Source organism: Crinia signifera, chromosome 9 (assembly GCF_055691185.1).
Source record: "Crinia signifera chromosome 9, ASM5569118v1, whole genome shotgun sequence".
Taxonomy (NCBI): Eukaryota; Metazoa; Chordata; class Amphibia; order Anura; family Myobatrachidae; genus Crinia; species Crinia signifera.
In genome coordinates this window covers 143,237,803-143,259,512 of record NC_139225.1, presented here as the reverse complement: position 1 = coordinate 143,259,512, position 21,710 = coordinate 143,237,803, and the positions used below count along the sequence as shown (strand labels likewise).

General features: G+C 46.1%; 1 protein-coding gene across 2 annotated transcripts in view; it reads right to left on the bottom strand.

The window, feature by feature from the left end:
- Positions 1–21,710, bottom strand: part of LOC146036207 (uncharacterized) — a 97,682-nt gene that overhangs the window by 63,468 nt on the left and 12,504 nt on the right. The gene's annotated exons all lie outside the window — the stretch shown is intronic.

Below are 21,710 nucleotides of genomic sequence, written 5' to 3'. Positions count from 1 at the left end.
ATTGGTAAATTTCCCCCAGTATTCCAAGTGTGGTCTCACCAATGCCTTGTAAAGAGGCACTATCACATTGGCATCCCTTGAATCCATTCCCCTTTTAATGCATGCCAGTGTCCGGTTTGCTTTTGATGCTGCACTTGAGTAGTGTGCACTATTAACAGGTTTTTCGTCTATGATGACCCCCAAGTCCTCCTCTACAGCAGAATTCCCTATAATAACTCCATTTAGCCTATAAGTAACTTGTTCATTTTTGTTCCCATAATGAGTTGCTTTACATTTATCAACGTTAAACTGCATTTTCCACCTTTCCAGTTTATTTAAGTCAATTTTTAGTGTATCCACATCCTCTACTGTTTAGAGAACTTGCACCTTGAGATATTTCCTGGGAATGGTTTATTTATTTCCTACCCATAGCCAATACCCTGTGTTCCGGGTATATAAAATCTGGCAAATCACTGAACAAGATGGCAGATGACTTTGCATCTGTGTGTTAGGGGGATATTCAATCCCGGGTTTCCAACAGGGGAAATAGCGTCTGACCTCATTGAAGGTGGAATTTGACAAAACAGATCCGACTTTGAAACCAGTCAGTTCTGTTTTGTCGAGAATGGCCGTTGATTGTCGAATTCATGGCTGTTTTTCGACAATCTACAAGCCGGGATTCTGACTTTCAGGATGTTCCAACAGTCGTAATCCCAGATTGAAGACCGATTTAAGGCCTTCCATCCAATAGTCAGATTGGGCTCCCTCAGACCAAATGTTCGGCTGAGTCTTAGATCCATCTGACAAAGAAACATTTGGTTCCATGATAATACCTGCAGTTTTCTCTAATGTCTCCAGAAATTTGGTTTTATTCCTGTCCATCAAATGCCAACCGCAGCTCGGTAGCAAAGAGAGTGAAGGAAAATGATTCTAGCAATGGCCATGGTCAACCACCTACACATTGCTCCCTAAAAACGTCCTATTACTGTAATCATATAGAGGACCTGCTGTACAATGACACAATAAATATACAACACAGCACAAAATCTTGTAGCATTAAACACATGGAACAGCAATGGGGGCGGTGTTTGCTCCAAGCTATGCTAACCTTCATATGCGGGAATGTTAGACCACATGTATTTCAAATAATAATCCACTTTCATCATGCAATATATTATATATTTGGTACCCCTGTCCCAAGCCGAGTGAGAACGTTATAGTTTAAATGATGAGATCAAAAGATACTTTAGAAAGAAGATACTAAACAATCTAAAAGAACTTACACTAAATATCTACTTTCTATCATCTTCATTATTTCAGTTGTTTCTTAAGCTGGGTACTAGGCATTATTCTCAGTCAACAATATCGTTAACAGTGGTGTAGCTACTGTAAGGCAGACCCCACTGTGGCTTGGGGAAGTGAGCACCAGCACTCGCCCGGCGCACTGACATTAGGCCGCACTGCTGCTGCTAGGGACACAGAAGGAGAGTCAGCCTCAGGAGAACCGTCTGTCTCTCTGATGCCCCACCACGCCCATGACAGACAATCCCTACTGATTCACTGAAGCTGTACACAGAGCCTATTGGCTACTGTGTACAGGATGGGTGGGCGGTGGCAGGCTGGGATGGATGGGAAGCAAGTTAAGCTGCATCAGCAGTCTGCTGGTCTTTCTGCCTCCACCAGGGTTCTCCGTTATGCGTGTGACGTCATCACGTCACACGCAGGGGAAACACGCTGGAGAGGAGCCGGGAAGCCAGCAGAGAGGGAGCAGCACAGACAGCATCGAGCAGAGAGAGACAGTCTCAGAAAATCAAGACATGTGGCATATTGTCTAGTGAGCATCAGTGATGCCGCACACCCTTGTTGGAATTGGCAACCATAGGTACACGCAAAATCTTTCTATGCATTACTACATTTTTTTGTGTGGGGGTGTGTCATATATTAACTGTTCGCATGGGGAGCCAAATTGCCCCCTCTCCCCCAAAAAGAAAAAAACAACCCTGTTATTATTAGCAAAACGGGGGGTGGGGGGAGCTAGTGTGGAAGTCGAGTTGCACACACGCCATTTTAGGATAGTATGGCCGCCATTTTGGTTCGCAGAGTTGCGCAAATAAAGTTTCCATACCCGAATATGTGTGACAAAGTGGACAAGAAGAGTAGCCATACTATCACACATAAATTCATAATGACATACTTACACTAAATAAAATATAGTTAAAGGTTTAGAACGCCACACATAGCTTAGTTAGCATTGCATACATCTATCTGTATAGTGTTTAGTACCGTTCCGTTCCGTTTCTTATGCGTAGTATTCCGGTCATTGCGAATATTTCGCAATAGACACGGTCCGATAGTTATGGACATAATTCCATATTCCCAAGACAGTTTCGGTTGAAAGTATATAACAAAGGAATCTAGATGTAACCGGTTTCTACAGCTGTTTACAATCCCTGCCGACGATACTAACGAACAAAGGACTCCTAAAGTTCACTCCCCTGCACCTAGTCAAACCAGGTGTATCATCTTACCCCCCAATCACAGTGGACCTGACATACGATCTCTGACCAATGGGAATGGCCTTTGACCTCCCCTTTCTGACCCTATAAGATAGGCGACCCAGAACAGCCACGGTCACTTCGGCACATCTTTCTTTTCCCTGACCTTCAACCGGGCTATAGTTCAATCCTGAACGATAGCGAGCTCTGACCGGACTGCACTTCGCATATTTGATGAGACGGTAACGGTTGCATTCACGGTACTTATTCTTATTGTATTGTTGGCTGATTGTATCCTGTATCTATTTTTCTTCCCTTAGTAGAGCCTGTTTAGTACATTTATTGTTAGACTATTGCATAACTTGTTATACCTGTATTTTCTATTTCTGTAACCCCCTTTTGTCCATTAGGGACTTAAATACATCTTTTTGTGGAGTTCCTATCTCCTTACTTCTATACAGTGGTTGTGTCTGTTATTCGCATTTAGCGATAAAGGTTTATTACGGACTCTGTCCTTAAAAGGTATATTCGCAGATTAGAGTCAAAGTACTGCGAAGGGATCTCTTATTAAGGTATTGGTTCTTGGGTGCATAATACACAATAAAAGGTACGCTACGCTGCGCTACGCTTTGTTCGCACGTAGTTAGGTATAAAGGGTACGCAGGTTACGGACATAATACGTAACCTGCGCTTTTCACTTATTGTTTCTTTGGTCATATTTAATCGCAATTAACAATTGAGGGCTCGTCCTTCCGTTTCACATTCCAGAACTCAGTACCAGGCGTGCGGCCCGACCTATACCAGCAAAAGGGTGGAAGTATTATTATCCATTGCTGGATAGGCCGGGTCCGCGGCGGTGCGGGGTTCGGGAAGTGCTAGCGTTGAACCCGAAGCACAATAAGTGAAAGCCACGTGTTTTAAAGCATATCATATCTAAGTGTTTAGTAAACTGTACTTCTGCCTGCCACAAGTAGTGTCTTGGGTTGCTTGTTTATTACAGTATATGTGCCACGTGCGATAAAGTTCGCACACGTGGAAACAAAGGCCTGTGTTTTATTATAGTACATAGAGGATCCCTTCTGTGCAAAACTATAACTTTTATTGTTAGTTACTGCAGGGTCAGGGACTCCGCCACGTGGCGATAAGTTCTGGGCCTTTTACAGTAACGTAAAGCGTCTATTGTATATTACGCAAGGTGCGCGCGCACGTGCCCATATCGGGAAATTTTCGCATCTTTGTACGTGATTTACGGATTAAGTGCGGGATTTATTTCGCATCTTGATACGTAACTTTCGGACGGAGTTAAGGGATTTATTCCACATTTAGGCGCAATTACTGCGTATAGCGAAACCCGAGTGCAACCTTGCAAATACACTATAGAACACGTGGGTGGCCGATTTCATCGGCGGCCTGTGAACAACGCATGTACACACGTGGCTGTTCATTGGCACTGCACATGCAGCACACATAGGAACTCGAAAGGTGAACAGTGTTAAACCACTAGCCTTATTTAAAACAGTATAGTAATATACTGTGGATAAGGCGGTGATTAATAAAAGAAAATATGTTTTTTTTTCTTTTTGTTCATTTTCCAAAAACAAGCAACTCAAGCATTATTTTAATAGATTCCTATAGCTTTTTATAAGGGATTTATACCTGCATAAGTATCTAGTGAAAAGCTACCAGCCTGGGAAGATTTTCTGTACAGAAATATTTCAACAATAAGCATAAGACCAAGGTGTAACTAGCGCCCAGTGTGAAAAATAACTGAGGCGAACAGGTGTGTGACGGCACGACTCAAGCGCAGTGTAGTCCAGTGTAGGACAGTCCAGTTAGAACAGGGTTCACGTGACGACGTGCCCATAGGAACTGCCCCTTCAGTGGAACTGATCCGCTAGGAGGGTACAAGAAGATACATCGGAACCCAGTGATCCGATTAGCTACTTTAGAAAATCCAGTTTTTGGGGGTACAGGAAAACAAGTTTGTTGTACCCTGGAAAAATTAGGCCGCACCTTGCAAGTTGACTAGAAGTTCGCTGCTAGTTGAAAGACTTGGTGATTGAGTATCATACCTCGTATCCTTCGCACCCGCTTGATTGTGGGACTGTTCTAGGAAGCTGTAGAAGTGAGTGTTTGGGGAGCTCTCAGACAAGTAATAACCCACCGATATCTATTAAGCTGTGAACGTTTATTCCTGTAATTATGGGTAATAACGGGTCACGCTGTGATAACGTGCATGTTAGGGAGGAAGCAAGCCGACCAAAAGGATCGGCGGCTTTTATTATGTGCTGTAAGCACGGTGAACGAGCAGTTGTTTACCAAAATAAATGGAGAAAAATGACACAAGGCAGCAAGTTAGAATTTCCCAGTGTTGGTAGCTTTGATCCAGAAATCTTATCAGCAGTAAAAGATGAAATATGTCTACTCTCCAGTCGTAAGGAGAGAGTAAAGCACATAGATATTCTTAAATTGTGGCAGAAGGAAGGACAGGAACAATTGGGAATCAGAGGTCTGGCAATACCAGATACAATCAGCCACAATAAAAATGCAACCGCTGCCGCAATAGAATCAGCTCCCCCACCCCCATATGTGACGAAGGGGTTAATGACTCATAAGAAAGACATGAGTAATAATGTATCCGTTGCTAACTTGTACCCTGTCTTATCCCCTTATAAGGAAACCCAAGAGGAAAACGAGCAGCTGTTGGCACTGGCCGTCTCCCATGCAATTAACATGATTGAGGGAAAAGCTGAACCGGCTAAACCTGCTGCTGGGGCTCCGGCACAGGAAGAGGAGACGGCTGATGCCAACAGCATAGTCTTGGACCCAGGTAAGAAAGCACTACACAGCACAGACACAGATGACTCCCAAGCAGGTCCCAGTAATGCGGATGTGGTACAAACATACCCTGTACGCACACTGGAGGTTCCCTATGGTAAGGCAGACAGAGAGGGTGTGATACCTACCAGAAAAATGACCATGCTAAACCCATGGACACGGTTAGAGCTGCGGTCCATCATTGCAGATTTCCCTGATCCTAGGAAAGATCTGGCATTGTGCCGGAAATTTGTAAGGGATCTGGGAAACTCTGATGAGCCCACCAACAAGGATTGGAGAATCATGTTGAGGGCCTGTCTCCCCACTCACATAGACATCCCGAAATTCATTCAGGATAGTGGATTGAAAGTGGACAAGGAGATAAATGATGAGATCAACCAGGAAAATATACGCCTAATCAACTTACAATTGGGAGTATATTTTCCTGCGGCAGTGGAATATAGCAAGATTTTCACCATCAAACAAAAGGATGGCGAAACTGCTGCTGATTATTTCACTAAGGCCTTACTGGAGGTATCAAAATACACTGGTGTCTCCGAGCCTAAGGACGACCCCCACCTGAGGGAGATGATTGTCTCTGTGCTGGTGGAAGGGCTTAGGGAAAACCTGAGAGCCAGAGTCCAAACTTCTTTCCCAAATTGGCGTGGAATGACAGTGGATGCCCTACGGGAATCTGCTGTGGACCACGACCGCAACATTAAGAAGCACAGGGAACTGCAAACTGACAAACTGATGATGGTTAGCATCCAAGCCCTTACAAATGCCCCAAATAAAGCTGCATACCAACGAAACACCAGGGACACAGGTAGAAAGCCAATTATCTGTTACAACTGCAATAGGGAAGGTCACTACTCAGCTCATTGTAAGTCAGGAAACCCCAGGAGTTACAAAACACATAGGCGAGAATGGGAGCCTCACCAGGGTGAGACAAGGAAATACCCAACCCCTAGACAATGGGAGGAGACAGACAGGTCACGCAACATGCCTCCTCCCCATCTGATGGCTGACACGGTACTAAGGGCTACCCAGGTAAGACAATAGGAAACAGGTCATACCTGTATCCTACAGCCAGTTAGACTAACACAACACCTTAGAGAGGAACCTCAGGTGAAGGTTGATATAGCTGGAGTAAGGCAAACCTTCTTGGTTGATACAGGGGCGGCCAGATCTGTTCTCAACACTCCTCTTCACTTGGGTTTCACTGACCAATCAGTAGCAGCAATTGGGGTAACAGGAAAAATACAACATTACCCACTGACGAAACCAGCAGAGGTTACAATCGGGCCTCTGCATACCAAACACTCTTTTCTGTTGGCTGCAGCGGCCCCGACTAACCTTCTGGGTAGAGATTTACTATGCAAAATGGGATGTGTCATCTATTGCACCCCCGATGGGGTATTCCTGGACACTCCTAAAAATCTTACACAAGAAGTGCAAGATATGCTGGACAGTCCTCAGAGGCTAATGTTGTATTCCACTGTTGTAGAGTCAAATCCATCTAGGGTAGCTGAAATTACAGCACAAATACCGGGTTCCCTTTGGACTAAAGATGGACAGGATGCTGGGCTGATGGCAAATGTAGCTCCAGTAGAGATCCGCTTAAAAGAAGGCAGGATAGCCCCAAAAATACTGCAATACCCTTTAAAACCTGAAGTTGAGCTAGGAGTATTCCCAGTGATCCAACGATTGCTCCAACAGGAAATCCTAGTTAGAACTTCCAGCACAGCCAATAGTCCCATCTTTCCTGTGAAAAAGAGCGGGGGGAGGGGCTACAGACTAGTGCAGGATTTAAGAGGGGTAAACAAAGTAGTTGAGAGCCAATTCCCCGTAGTGCCAAACCCAGCTGTCATCTTAATGCAAATCCCACCTCACTGTACTCATTTAACAGTCATTGATTTGTGTTCAGCGTTCTTCTCTGTCCCTTTACACCCAGATAGCCAGTATCTGTTCGCCTTTACCTACAGAGGAGTACAGTATACCTGGACATGACTCCCCCAGGGATTCATAGACAGCCCCAGCATCTTCTCCCAGGCCTTGCATGATTGTTTGCGATCCTTTCAACCCCTGAGTGGTTCGATACTGATACAATATGTCGATGACTTATTGTTGTGTTCTGAGTCACTGGAGTCATCAGTGGATGACACTAGACAGCTGCTGATGCATCTCTCAGAGACAGGACATAAAGGGGGACATTTACCAAAATGGATTCGTAGAAAAAAGGTGTATTCGTAGGCAGAAATACACCTTTTTTTTACGAATTTGTATTTTTGGGATTTACAATCCCAAAAATACAACAATTCGTAGTCCTAAAGATGAAACATTCGTATTTGTATGTACAAATACGAATGTCTACACCATCGATAGGATACGACAGAAATCACCATTCAAAAAAATGGTGGTTTCTGATTTACTAAGCAGCCGTACTGACAATACGGCTGCTTAGTGGTGTGAAACACCCACGCAAATACGACAGGAAAATAGAACACCATTTTCCTGTTCTATTTGCGTTTTAGCCTGCACGGATCAGTCAGATCCGTGCAGGCTTCAGTGTAAAAAAATAGAAAAATAAATAAATAAAAAAAAAAACGGCGTGGGGTCCCCCCCACAGCCGAAACCAGCACCAGGCTGAAGGAGCCGGGGCCGGTAATTAAAAATCAGGGAGCCCGACAAATAGGGGTTCCCCGATTTTTAACAACCAGCCCCAGGCTCCAGGTCCGGGGCTGGTTCCCAAAATACGGGGGACAAAATGAGTAGGGGTCCCCCGTATTTTAAGAACCAGCCCCAGGCACAACCAGCCGGCAGGGTAATGTCACAGCCGGGGGACACTTATAATATAAGGTCCCGCGGCCAAAACATTCTCCCTACCGACCAGTCAGCCTGGCCAGGGGCCCTGGGGGAGTGGGGACCCCCCCAATGAAGGGGTCCCCCCCCCTCCAGGACTTACCTGACCAGGCTGAAGCCTGGTGCTGTCCTCGATGCCCCTGGGCGGTGGGCATCGAGCTGATAAATGGTGTAAAAAAAAGATGAACCTATTGTTTTTTACTGTGGCACTACAAGTGCCAGCAAGCTGGGACTTGGAGAACCACAAGTCCCAGCCTGCTGGGCATTAAAGGGCCCGCTGGCACTTGTAGTTCTACAGTTAAAAAAATAGTGCACAAAACACACTGACACACTTTTAAAATAAAACTTTATTACACACAAAGCCCACACATACTAATACTTACCTATCTTCTTCCCATAGGTCGCCCTGGTCCTGTGTCGGCGTCTTCTGGTCCTCTGTCGTCTTCTTCCTCCATGTCGACCGTCGCTGTCGCCGTCCGGATCCGACGAAATCCATTTGGGAAGCTGTGGAAGGAAACCATACTCACCTGTCCCAGCGCGACGTAGTCCAGGTAAGGGTCTTTGCAAAAAAACAAACCGACACCCCGAAACCAGACCGGACTGACGGAGACGCACGTGTGTTTGTTTACATCGTGCGGCTCCGCCTCCCGAATGCCGCTATTGGCCGCCTTGCTCCTATTGGCCGCTAGGCCGCAAGGCGGCCAATAGCGGCATTCGGGAGGCGGAGCCGCACGATGTAAACACCGTGCGTCTCCGTCAGTCCGGTCTGGTTTCGGGGTGTTCGTTTTGTTTTTTTGCAAAGACCCTTACCTGGACTACGTCGCGCTGGGACAGGTGAGTATGGTTTCCTTCCACAGCTTCCCAAATGGATTTCGTCGGATCCGGACGGCGACAGCGACGGTCGACATGGAGGAAGAAGACGACACAGGACCAGAAGACGCCGACACAGGACCAGGGCTACCTACGGAGAGAAGATAGGTAAGTATTAGTATGTGTGGGCTTTGTGTGTAATAAAGTTTTATTTTAAAAGTGTGTCAGTGTGTTTTGTGCACTATTTTTTTAACTGTAGAACTACAAGTGCCAGCGGGCCCTTTAATGCCCAGCAGGCTGGGACTTGTGGTTCTCCACGTCCCAGCTTGCTGGGGAGGCTTGCTGGCACTTGTAGTGCCACAGTAAAAAACAATAGGTTCATCTTTTTTTTACACCATTTATCAGCTCGATGCCCACCGCCCAGGGGCATCGAGGACAGCACCAGGCTTCAGCCTGGTCAGGTAAGTCCTGGAGGGGGGGGACCCCTTCATTGGGGGGGTCCCCACTCCCCCAGGGCCCCTGGCCAGGCTGACTGGTCGGTAGGGAGAATGTTTTGGCCGCGGGACCTTATATTATAAGTGTCCCCCGGCTGTGACATTACCCTGCCGGCTGGTTGTGCCTGGGGCTGGTTCTTAAAATACGGGGGACCCCTACTCATTTTGTCCCCTGTATTTTGGGAACCAGCCCCGGACCTGGAGCCTGGGGCTGGTTGTTAAAAATCGGGGAGCCCCTATTTGTCGGGTTCCCTGATTTTTAATTACCGGCCCCGGCTCCTTCAGCCTGGTGCTGGTTTCGGCTGTGGGGGGGACCCCACGCCGGTTTTTTTTTTATTTATTTATTTTTTCTATTTTTCTTTACACCTTGCAGCCTGCACGGATCTGACTGATCCGTGCAGACTGCTAGAAATAATTCGTATTAGCGGCCGTATATACGGCCGCTAATACGAATCATTACACCATCGGAGGGTTACAAAGCAGTCGTATATGACTGCTTTGTAACTGATCCTCCGGAACACGACTTTGCATACGACTTAAACAGTCGTATGCAGTCGTAGGGAAAATACCAATACGAAAAACTAGGTTTTTCATATTGGTAAATTTCCCCCAAAGTATCAAAGGATAAGCTGCAATTATGCCAGACCAGGGTTAAGTATCTGGGCCACTGCCTTACCCAAGGGCTGAGACACCTCACCGACGACCGAATCCAAGCGATTCAGAACATGGTACTGCCACAGACCCAGCACCAGATCCGTACGTTCCTAGGCATGTGTGGATACTGTCGCAATTGGATCCCAGGATTCTCTATTCTAGCATTACCACTACAAGAGATGGTTTCCTCAACTAAGCCAGATCGGGTCTCTCATACTGAGGAATCTGAGCTGGCTTTCGAGGAACTAAAGGTGAGCCTAACAAAGGCCCCAGCACTGGGAATGCCAGATTATGGGAAACCCTTTGAACTGTACGGAACTGAATCAGCTGGGTGTGCGGCAGGAGTACTTGTACAAAAACATGGTGATGCCAACCGACCAGTAGCGTACTACAGTGGCCAGCTGGACACAGTAGCACGCTCACTCCCAACTTGCTTACGAAGTGTGGCCGCAATAGCACAACTAGTAAGCAAGAGTGAGGACGTGGTGTTGGGACACGATTTAACTGTTCATGCTCCCCATGCTGTCTCTGCCCTCCTAAATTCTGCCCAAACACGTCATGTGTCCTCAGCACGGTTCACCAAGTGGGAACTGGCGTTGATGGCCCCAGTAAATATTACCATCAAAAGATGCAACACACTAAACCCAGCCACATTCCTTCCTCATGTGCCCTCCAAGGCACAAAGGGTGGAGAGTGATGGGAATGTTGCTGAAAATGGTAAAGCAGAGTTTAGTGATGGTGAGGATAAGCATGATTGCATGACCTACCTGAATCAGACCTTTACAGCACGTCCTGACATAAGCGACAGCCCATTAAGTGAGGTAGACATAACCTTATTCACAGATGGTAGCTGTCATAGACAGACGGAGATGGGAGAGCTGTGCACAGGCTACGCGGTAGTAGATGGAGAAGGTATTGTGGAAGCTGAACCCTTGGGACCACCTCACTCGGCACAAGTAGCGGAACTGGTGGCATTGACCAGAGCATGTGAACTGGCCAAAGGAAAATCAGTTAACATATATACCGACTCCAGATATGCTTTCGGAGTAGTACATGATTTTGGAGCCCTATGGCGCCTCCGAAATTTCATGACGGCGGCTGGCACACCAGTGGCGCATGCGACATACATTAGGAGACTTCTGGGAGCTATCCAGCTTCCAGACAGAGTGGCTGTTATCAAGTGCAAAGCTCATACATCAGAGAAGGACCCGGTGTCACTTGGTAACAGCTGCGCTGATGAGGCAGCGAAAAGGGCCGCATGCCCTGTAAATATTTTCACCCATCCTACAAACCTTTGTACACTGAACATGGTATCCACATCCAAACTGATAGACATGCAGAATTTGTGTTCCCCACAGGAAAGAGCAGTATGGAAGTCGAAGGGATGTGGCCAAGAGTCCACCGGACTTTGGAGAGATGGACACGGGAAACCAGTGGCCCCCAGGGCATACCTTCCTAGTCTAGCCGAGGCGGCCCATGGGCTGACACATCTTGGGAAGGAAGGTATGTGCAAGCTGGTAAAGGCCTACTGGTGTGCACCAGGGTTCGCTTCTCAAGCAGGTAGAGTGGCAATGTCATGCCTCACCTGTTTGAGGAAGAACGTTGGAAAAGCCATCCCAACAGAGCCATCCCACATCCCTCCTACAGAAGGCCCTTTCCAGGTAATACAAATCGACTTCTTACAGTTACCACCCTGTAGAAACTTGAAATATGTATTAGTTTGTGTTGACATGTTTTCCAGCTGGGTGGAGGCTTTCCCCGCTGCCTCCAACACTGCTACCTTTACAGCAAAGAAAATATGTCAGGAGTTTGTCTGTAGATATGGTATCCCAAAGGTCATTGAGAGTGACAGAGGCACTCATTTCACAGGAGAGGTCTTCCAAATCATGTGTAAACTCCTGGGGATTAATAGTAAACTTCATACTCCATATCGTCCCCAGGCGAGCGCCAAAGTTGAGAGAATGAATGGTACTATTAAGAACAAATTGGGTAAAGTTATGGCTGAAACAGGGTTGTTATGGCCAGAGGCATTGCCTATTGTGCTGTATAGCATTAGGACCACTCCCAGGACTCCGCTCAACTTGTCCCCCTTCGAGATATTGTTTGGTCGGCAGCCACACATCATGATAGACCCACAGGATGATCTCAAATGTAATAATGAGTTAACTGTACAGTATATCCTAAAGCTAAACAAACAGCTAAGGAAACAACAAAAGCAGCTGAATTTACTGAACCCTGATATGCCTACCGAGAATTGTCATAATCTTAAACCAGGAGACTTTGTTATGATCCGAAATTTTTTACGCTCAGGTTGTTTGATAGACCGTTGGGAAGGACCGTACCAAGTTTTGTTGACCAGCACTACATCAATTAAAGTCGCAGAGAGAGAGACTTGGATACATTCGTCCCACTGCAAGAAAGCCAGTAACCCAGAGTCCCAGTGTGCAGAGAGCGAAAGAGAAGAAGTCTCGCTAGAAGCATTGTTCCGGGAAGACTGAGAAGCAGCCAAGGTCAAGCAACCTGAGCGAGCAAAGGTCCAAGAGCAGAGCAAATAAAAGTCCCCTGGTAGAGATGATGGAAGGACTCCAAGTAACAGGTTCACAGTTATGCATCTATTTCCTTGTTTTCTTTCTGTTTCCTCTTCTTCATCCAAGGATACTCGGTGGCTGCCACATACTAGAGCGATCGGAGCGGAGTTCTGACAGTGTAATAATGGACCCAGATATGGGTGAGGTAGAATCCCCAAACCAGCTTGACACTTTGCCCATGACAGGAGAAGGTAAAAGGTATGAGGAAAACGTAGTTCAAGGGCTATGTGATGAGTTATTGTCTGGTGAGTACTGTGTCTGTAGATATTGTCAACCTAAAATGGAAGAAGAATGCATCCAGCGATGTCAGTCGACAAGTAAGGCAACTACAGGCCGACATCCTTTGAGTGATTACCACTCACTAGTGGTTAAGGTCTTAAACCAAACAGAATGCTGGGTGTGTTCACAAGTGCTACATAAAAGGAGTAGTGTAGGCCTAGTCCCATACCCGCTTAATATTTCTGAGATTAGTGTACTAAATAAAGGGAGGCCACTGGATAAGAGATACCTGTATACCAGGTCCCCTAGTCTTAGATTACACCCATACCAAGTGGACAAATCCCTGGTATGTATGAACTTCTCTAGTTCCAGAACGATTGGTACTTGGGAAGTGACATGGCACAACCAGACAATAACTTACTCCCAGCGTCCAGATGGAGAGCCTATTGATAAGGAATTATTGTTAAAAATCCGAACCAGTGGGAGACACTATAAATATGTCTACACGGTGAAGAAAAGTAAAATGATGGCCGGCAGAGTATCAGCCGGCTACTGTAATATGACCCTACAGCCAGAAACTTGTGAGGAACAAGTCAGGGAGCAGGGGACGGGAATGTTCTTATGGATAATGTGTGACAAGATCATGAAATACTCTGTCCCTTATTTTCTCCCTGACGACGTTTATTATATTTGTGGTAGGAGGGCGTACAAATGGCTCTCCATGAACTACGTTGGAATTTGTTATTTAGGCAGAGTATTACCCGAAGTGATGACCCTCACACATGATGAGATGATGAGCATACACAGAGGTATACCTCCTCCTTACACTCATACCCATTATGACCAAATCCATAAAAGGGATTTAACAATCAGGAAAGAACCCTAGCTTCTGAAATGATACACGAGTCGTTCGGTATCCAACTCCTCATTGCATTAGATATCACCCATACCGCCAGAGGAGTCATAAATTTTAAATATATACAAGCATTAGCCAGCTTGGTAGATAACATCACTGAGATTTATGATGACACTTTTAGATACACTGGGAGGGAGTTGCAAGCGTATAAAAGAGAGCTAGTCCAACATCGGATGGTGTTGAACTATCTGACAGCTATGACAGGAGGATATTGTGTCACCCTCTCTACACAGTTTGGGGTGAAATGTTGTACATATATCACCAACAATACTGAAGACCCAGAAGAAATCATTGATCATCGGATGGATGAGATTCTTCAGCTTAAATGGGAATTTAGAAGGGAACATAATATCAGCCTGGCGGAAATAGGTAACAAAGTTAGTGAATGGACCTCCTGGTTGAATCCAATGCACTGGTTCTCCGGTTTAGGAGAATGGGCGCAAGGAATCATCGCTAACATAGGGAAACTCCTTCTCTGTATCGGTGGTGCCATCATAGTCTTTGTGCTATTGTTCAAATGTTTAAAGGTGGTGACCCGGGGAAAGACAAAACGTACCGAAATCATGAGTGTAAGAACGAGAGATACAGAGGAAGACCAGGGTTTGGTATATGACCCTAGAATCGAAACCACCTCCCTTTAAAGAAACCATATTTGTGAAAGTATATATGTTGTAACCACCCCTGTTTTTATTTTTATCCCAAAATTGTACATTATCCTTCGTGACCCTGAGTAGATTGTTCGATAAATGCGGCCCATCGTTTATCCATGATCCTGGATCGGCCGAGAGCAGATGGTTTACTCCCCTTATATGTTTAATTCATGTATCCCAATTTCTCTGTTAGGATTATGAATTTCTGTATTGCTGTGTAAAATGTTTTGTATTGTAACAGTTTTATATTTACTGTTAAAGGGTGGACTGTGGAAGTCGAGTTGCACACACGCCATTTTAGGATAGTATGGCCGCCATTTTGGTTCGCAGAGTTGCGCAAATAAAGTTTCCATACCCGAGTATGTGTGACAAAGTGGACCAGAAGAGTAGCCATACTATCACACATAAATTCATAATGACATACTTACACTAAATAAAATATAGTTAAAGGTTTAGAACGCCACACATAGCTTAGTTAGCATTGCATACATCTATCTGTATAGTGTTTAGTACCGTTCCGTTCCGTTTCTTATGCGTAGTATTCCGGTCATTGCGAATATTTCGCAATAGACACGGTCCGATAGTTATGGACATAATTCCATATTCCCAAGACAGTTTCGGTTGAAAGTATATAACAAAGGAATCTAGATGTAACCGGTTTCTACAGCTGTTTACAATCCCTGCCGACGATACTAACGAACAAAGGACTCCTAAAGTTCACTCCCCTGCACCTAGTCAAACCAGGTGTATCATCTTACCCCCCAATCACAGTGGACCTGACATACGATCTCTGACCAATGGGAATGGCCTTTGACCTCCCCTTTCTGACCCTATAAGATAGGCGACCCAGAACAGCCACGGTCACTTCGGCACATCTTTCTTTTCCCTGACCTTCAACCGGGCTATAGTTCAATCCTGAACGATAGCGAGCTCTGACCGGACTGCACTTCGCATATTTGATGAGACGGTAACGGTTGCATTCACGGTACTTATTCTTATTGTATTGTTGGCTGATTGTATCCTGTATCTGTTTTTCTTCCCTTAGTAGAGCCTGTTTAGTACATTTATTGTTAGACTATTGCATAACTTGTTATACCTGTATTTTCTATTTCTGTAACCCCCTTTTGTCCATTAGGGACTTAAATACATCTTTTTGTGGAGTTCCTATCTCCTTACTTCTATACAGTGGTTGTGTCTGTTATTCGCATTTAGCGATAAAGGTTTATTACGGACTCTGTCCTTAAAAGGTATATTCGCAGATTAGAGTCAAAGTACTGCGAAAGGATCTCTTATTAAGGTATTGGTTCTTGGGTGCATAATACACAATAAAAGGTACGCTACGCTGCGCTACGCTTTGTTCGCACGTAGTTAGGTATAAAGGGTACGCAGGTTACGGACATAATACGTAACCTGCGCTTTTCACTTATTGTTTCTTTGGTCATATTTAATCGCAATTAACACTAGATTACTAGTTACACCACTGATCATTAATGATTTCCTTTGAACTCCCCGGAGCTCCAAAAGGAACAATGCACTGTAGTGCATACACACATAATGATTTGACATATAATAAAGATAAAGATATATTTTTTGCTTTACCACTGACCAACCTAAAGTCATATAACAGTACTGTAGGGCTCTGTGTCCCGGTCATGTGCACTGTGTCCCCTAGGTCAGGGCTGGGCAGCACCGGCCCTCCAGATGTTGATGAACTACACATCCCAGCATGCCTTGCATCAGTTTCAGCATGGCCACATAGCAAAACTAATGCAAAGCATCCTGGGATGTGTAGTTCATTAACATCTGGAGGGCCGGTGTTGCCCAGCCCTGCACTAGGTGCACACTTTCACAGCGCTCACACAACACAACCATCAAATGATTTCTCCTGAGCTTGCAAATAGTCGAGACTGACATATTTGCGGACTCTGGGACGAAGACAGGGCAGTCAGCTGGCGTCATGTGACATCAGCCACCCCCCACCACCACACTGCGTCATGGCAGCATTTGCATGGGATCACCCAGCGTTTGCGTAAGGATGCCCATGAAACACTGAGCATTGCCATGCCCCCCGTCCTGTCCCCCCGGGATGAGCGCCATGTAGACTGTGCAGGTCGCCCACACAGAAGTCCTGCACATGTGCATAACTGATTATGCGCATGCCCAGTGCTTCAACCTTGGTCCCCTGTGCGAACATGCGGGGGACTGATCAAATTAGAATCAGGATATATTCCCTACCAAATGTACACACATAAACATTCTAGGGTTCATTTTGTTGCCAATTATATATTAAGATTGTGGGAGGAAACCGGAGTACCCAGAGGAAACCCACGCAAGCACTGAGAGAATTTATGAACTCTGCACAGTTAGAGCCATGGTGGGAATCAAACCCATGACCTCAGTGCTGTGAGGCAGTAATGCTAACCATTACACCGTCCTCACAGCAATGCTAATCATTACACCATCCGTGCTGTTGTAGAGTTGTATCTTACAGTTTCATGCATTTTTAACTCTTACATACATGTATTCCCAGTGATGGATTTAAGGCCTAACGGTGCACATACATGTCCCGATACTGGCGTACTTTTTGTGCTAATATAGCATCGCATTGCATGCGTTGTGCATGCGATGTGCATGCGATGTGCATGCGATGCGATAAAAAGACAGTACAAAAAAGTGCCGCACATACTTTTTGTACTATGCGATGAGATGCTGCGGGAGCGCGCATCTCAAAGCACATATCACATCGGCAGTATCGGAACGTGTATGGGCACCTTAACCTACGCGTGTCACCCATATGCCACAGCTTCAAAAGGGACTGGGGATGTTTTCAACCATCCTTTTAAATGACCATCCTTAGGCCCAACTCCTCCCGCGTGGGGGGGGCAGTTGGGAGTCCCCCCAGCCTGAAGAGAATAGATGCTGTGCAAAGGAGAAAAAAAATAATTTGATCAAATGATTTTAATCAATTGATTTTTCTCCCATGCAGCCACCTGCAAGTGTATGTGTATGGAAATGCATCCACTGGTATGCTTGTGTGGGGATTCACTCAGCAGGGGGTGCTATTTCCTATATAAGGTAACATTACAGGTCATTATGATGGATACAAAGGTTTGCTTGGCAATTTGTACACCTATTACACCTACAAAGGGTTAAACGCTGATGTAAATAGCCAGCACAACTTATGCCAGAATAGCACTTGACACAAATTCAAGTTCTGCTTCTTTTTAATTACTATCCCCACAAAGATGGTACAAACAAACACACAAGTGACATTGATGTCACCTAACTTTAAGTAGTCGTGCCACATGCCACACATATGTACTCAGATATATGCCAACACTGCTACACAAACATCAGCTCTTTCTGAGAAGCGGTGATTCAGGCTTTGGGTTTGTTTGTACTTGAGAACAGGACCCCATTCAGCCCTTGCACAGCACGGATTGAACAATGAACACAGAGAGCTGACATTGTTATTTCTATTGAAGATCTTCTGCTTTTCCACGGTTCCTCTATTCCATAAAGGACGACTCCGCTAAAAAACTGTCATTGTCAAGCTCAGTGGAAGAACTTGCCTGGTATTGTCTAGTGGAACCTCACAATCTAATGGCTGCTGATATCTGAGCGACTGTTAATTAAGAAAATAAAACTGTATATTAAGCCGTCTGGAACTTATTCCAATAGATTTGGTCGTTTGTGTGTTCGAATGGTGGGTCGAGGGTGTGCATCTGTGCATGCGCAGAAGCATTTCTGCTCATGCGCAAATGCAGGGTACGTGCACCTATGGCAAACATTCTGTTTGCCGGGTACACGCACCCTACATGGCGGAGAAGGGCGGGGGGGACACCGGGCAGCCCCATTAGCTATTTGGAATGCCCAGTGTTTCATGACGCATCAGCGGATATACGATGCCCGCCCTGTCCTCGCCCTGTCCGCAGTTTTGAGACACCATTGGTGTCTCTGAACTGCGAGCGCTGTAGAAATCATTCGATGGACCATCCATGATATCCCCCCCCCCTGCGAATGGATGATTATGTAAATCATTCATTCATAGCCATGCGGGGGGGGTCACGTGTGCGAGGGGGGGGGGGGGGGCGGCCAGCACGTTGGCATTTGTTGGACTCACAAGGCTGCAAATTTCGCAGCCTTGCAAGACAATCAGAATAAGGTCCTCTGTTTCCATGGTTACATACAAACGTGTCCTCATTCACTATGGAAGGAGTTACGCCAAATAGCCATTCTCGGTGTGACAGGTCTCAGGGGAATCCGCTGCGCCGATCGTCTTTCTCGCGAAGAATAAGTGTATTCTCCGAGCAGTTTTGACATTCCATACGGCGTCAGATTCAGACCCGAAGGACACACTGCAGATGTTTGGGGTGGTAATGTGGTGTTTTCTATGGATGCCCCTGAAAACACAGGCATTCCCCAACCATTGGGAGGGAGGGCAGCTGACATCATCTGAGGCCTCCTTCTCCCCACGGGCATCGCAGCGCCGAGCAAGTCTACCTGCTTGCTGGGCTCCGAAAACTAGCAGCCCAGCAAGCAGGTCTGAATCGGGCACCAAGTATATAAGGACCAGTGGAGGCTCCAAAGCTAGGGTTGCAACACAGGGCCTGATTCAGACCTGTTCTCTAGGCTGTGTATATTCGCCATTGTAGTACATGGTTTCATCAAACAAACCGGAAGAGGGGTCTCATACAGAGGAATCCGAACAGGCAATTGAGAAATGTAATGATTGCTTGAGCAAAGCCCCTACACTGAGAATGCCTGATTGCCGTAGAGCAACTCGGCGGGAGCAGTGGACACCCCCCCGTGTAGGGATTCGGCATCCCTTCCCCACCACCCGTGACGGCAGCCGCATCCCCCCCATGCTGAGCAACTGAGCGGTGAAAAACCCCATTTTGACCTTTTGACTGTCGACCTAGACCATGTAGTAAGTCTTGTGTCGACCTAATGACCTTTTGACCTTGTCTCATGTCGACCTAGACCCATGTCGACCTTGCAGCATACAATCCATACCCGTATTAACTGCCGTAGCATTGAACCAGGAGACGGTGATGATCTGCAATTTTCTACGCTCAGGTTGTTTATTAGACAGATGGGAAAGACCGTACCAAGTTTTGTTGACCAGCATGGCTTCATTGAACATAGCCAAAAGAGAGACTTGGGTCCACTCCTCTCACTGCAAGAAAGTCAGGAACCCGAAGAAAAATCATTCAAGAATTTTTCCAGGAGGCCTGAAAAACGGTGTTTGGACATTCATTTCCAGAGTGTACAAAGGAGTCACAAAGGATTGATGGTAACAAGGTGGAACCTGGAACGTCTACAATCAATGATTCTCTTCAGAACAATCTACATTGTGAGGGCTCCCAAGGGGTTTGAGTGAGGGTCTGGAACAGGCTCTAAGGGAAATAATGAGGACTTAGCAGAGTCACAGGATCAGCCTAATAAATTGATCACAGCATAAGTAAGTAAGAGGGTACGGAGTTCATAGGCAATGTGTTGGGCTGTTGTCTGAGGAATACTGTTTTGTAAGTACTGCAATCCCATAATTGAAGACAAATGCATCCAGAGATGTCAGTCCAGCAATAATATCAAATTAGACCGACATCCTTTAAACGAGTATCATTCCTTAGTGGGTAAGGTCCTAAACCAAACAAACTGCTTGATGTGCTCACAGGTACCTCAGGAGCAACATGATATAGAGTTGGTACCATAGCCCTTAAATATATCTGGGGTACTTGAGTTAGAAGGGGGGAGACCGGTGGATAAGAAAAACAATTGATCAAGGTACCCTAGTCTAAAACGTCATCAATATTCTATAGATAGATCCTTGTTGTGTTTAGATGTCACCAACCACAGGGAACTAGTATATTGGGAAGTCATTTGGAACAATGAAACAATAGCAGATAACAAGGAACCTATCGATGCTGAAACAGGGCCCGATATTCTCAGAAATGGGAAACTCCAAGTACACGGATACTTCAGAGGGCAAAACAATAGTCAGTGAAGCGTCAGCAAGCAGGATACTGGGGGCGATTCTGGTTGACCCGCAAAGCTATGAAATTAGCTGGGGAATAACAATTTGCTGCACACGCTCGCACCATGCAGCTGCACATGCGCACAGACTTTATTTATGCAGATGTGCAGTCGCTAAACATCACTCACGCACAGCGGAGCGAAGTGACCTGAATCAGGGCCATTGTGCGAACATCATAACCTCTAAATAAAATCCGTAATAACATAGGCATACTATGTAAATATATATATATATATATATTTGTTTTTCCTCCATTGATTTTTTTTTTTTCATCATAATCTTCATCTTCATAATCTTATTTGGTGGGGCCGGAGGATGGTCACATGCTGTGGAGCTCCAAGCTCCCATCCCCTGGAGCTCCCACCCCCAGCCCCGGCTCATACACTGCATTTTAGCAATCTATATCTGTACAGTCTCTGCTTATATTGTTACCTGCCTGGCTGTAGCAGCAACCAATGGCTGCCTAGGCGCTGTGCAGCTCAGTGGGTATGTGTTACCTGTGTGATAACTGTACTGTCCCTGCTTATATTGTTACCTGCCTGCCTGTAGAAGCGACCAGTGGCTGCCTAGGTGCTGGGCTGCTCAGCGGGTATGTGTTCCCTGTGTGATAACTGTACTGTCTGCTTATATTCTGGGCCGGCGCCACCCGCTCAGCACAGCCTCACTATTGCTGCCAGCTGCGGCAGCCTGTGCCTGTCACAATAAATCACAGGCAGTGGCGCCGGCAGAGTATAATAGGTACCGCACATAGATTGGGTATAATTGTTCCAGATGCCACAGGCCGCCTGCCCCCAGTAGTGTGAACGACAGATTGGATGCCGGAACTAACAAGCAGCGCAGCGCTCCCGCTCAGACCCGCAGTCTGTCACACATCTTCCTGTCTCTCCCTGCGCAGCGGCTGGCAGCTCAACACCAACAATGGCAGTGAAGTGGAGGTGGAAGATCCCAACACAGGGTCCCGTTTGCAGAGCTGGGGTAAGAGCCTAGGCCCTCAGAGTGGGAAGCTTCAGAGGTGGGGAAAAGAGCTGCCATGAGGCAGAGCTGGGCCAGAGGTTTATCTGCCACAATTCACAGCTGCAGGTGCTTCCAGCACAGGGCAGGCCGACATGGTCCTAATTAAAAGCCAGTACTGTGGTCTCCATGTCCCCAAGCAGCCAAGTTAACCAGTTTTCACCAGTATGACTGGCCT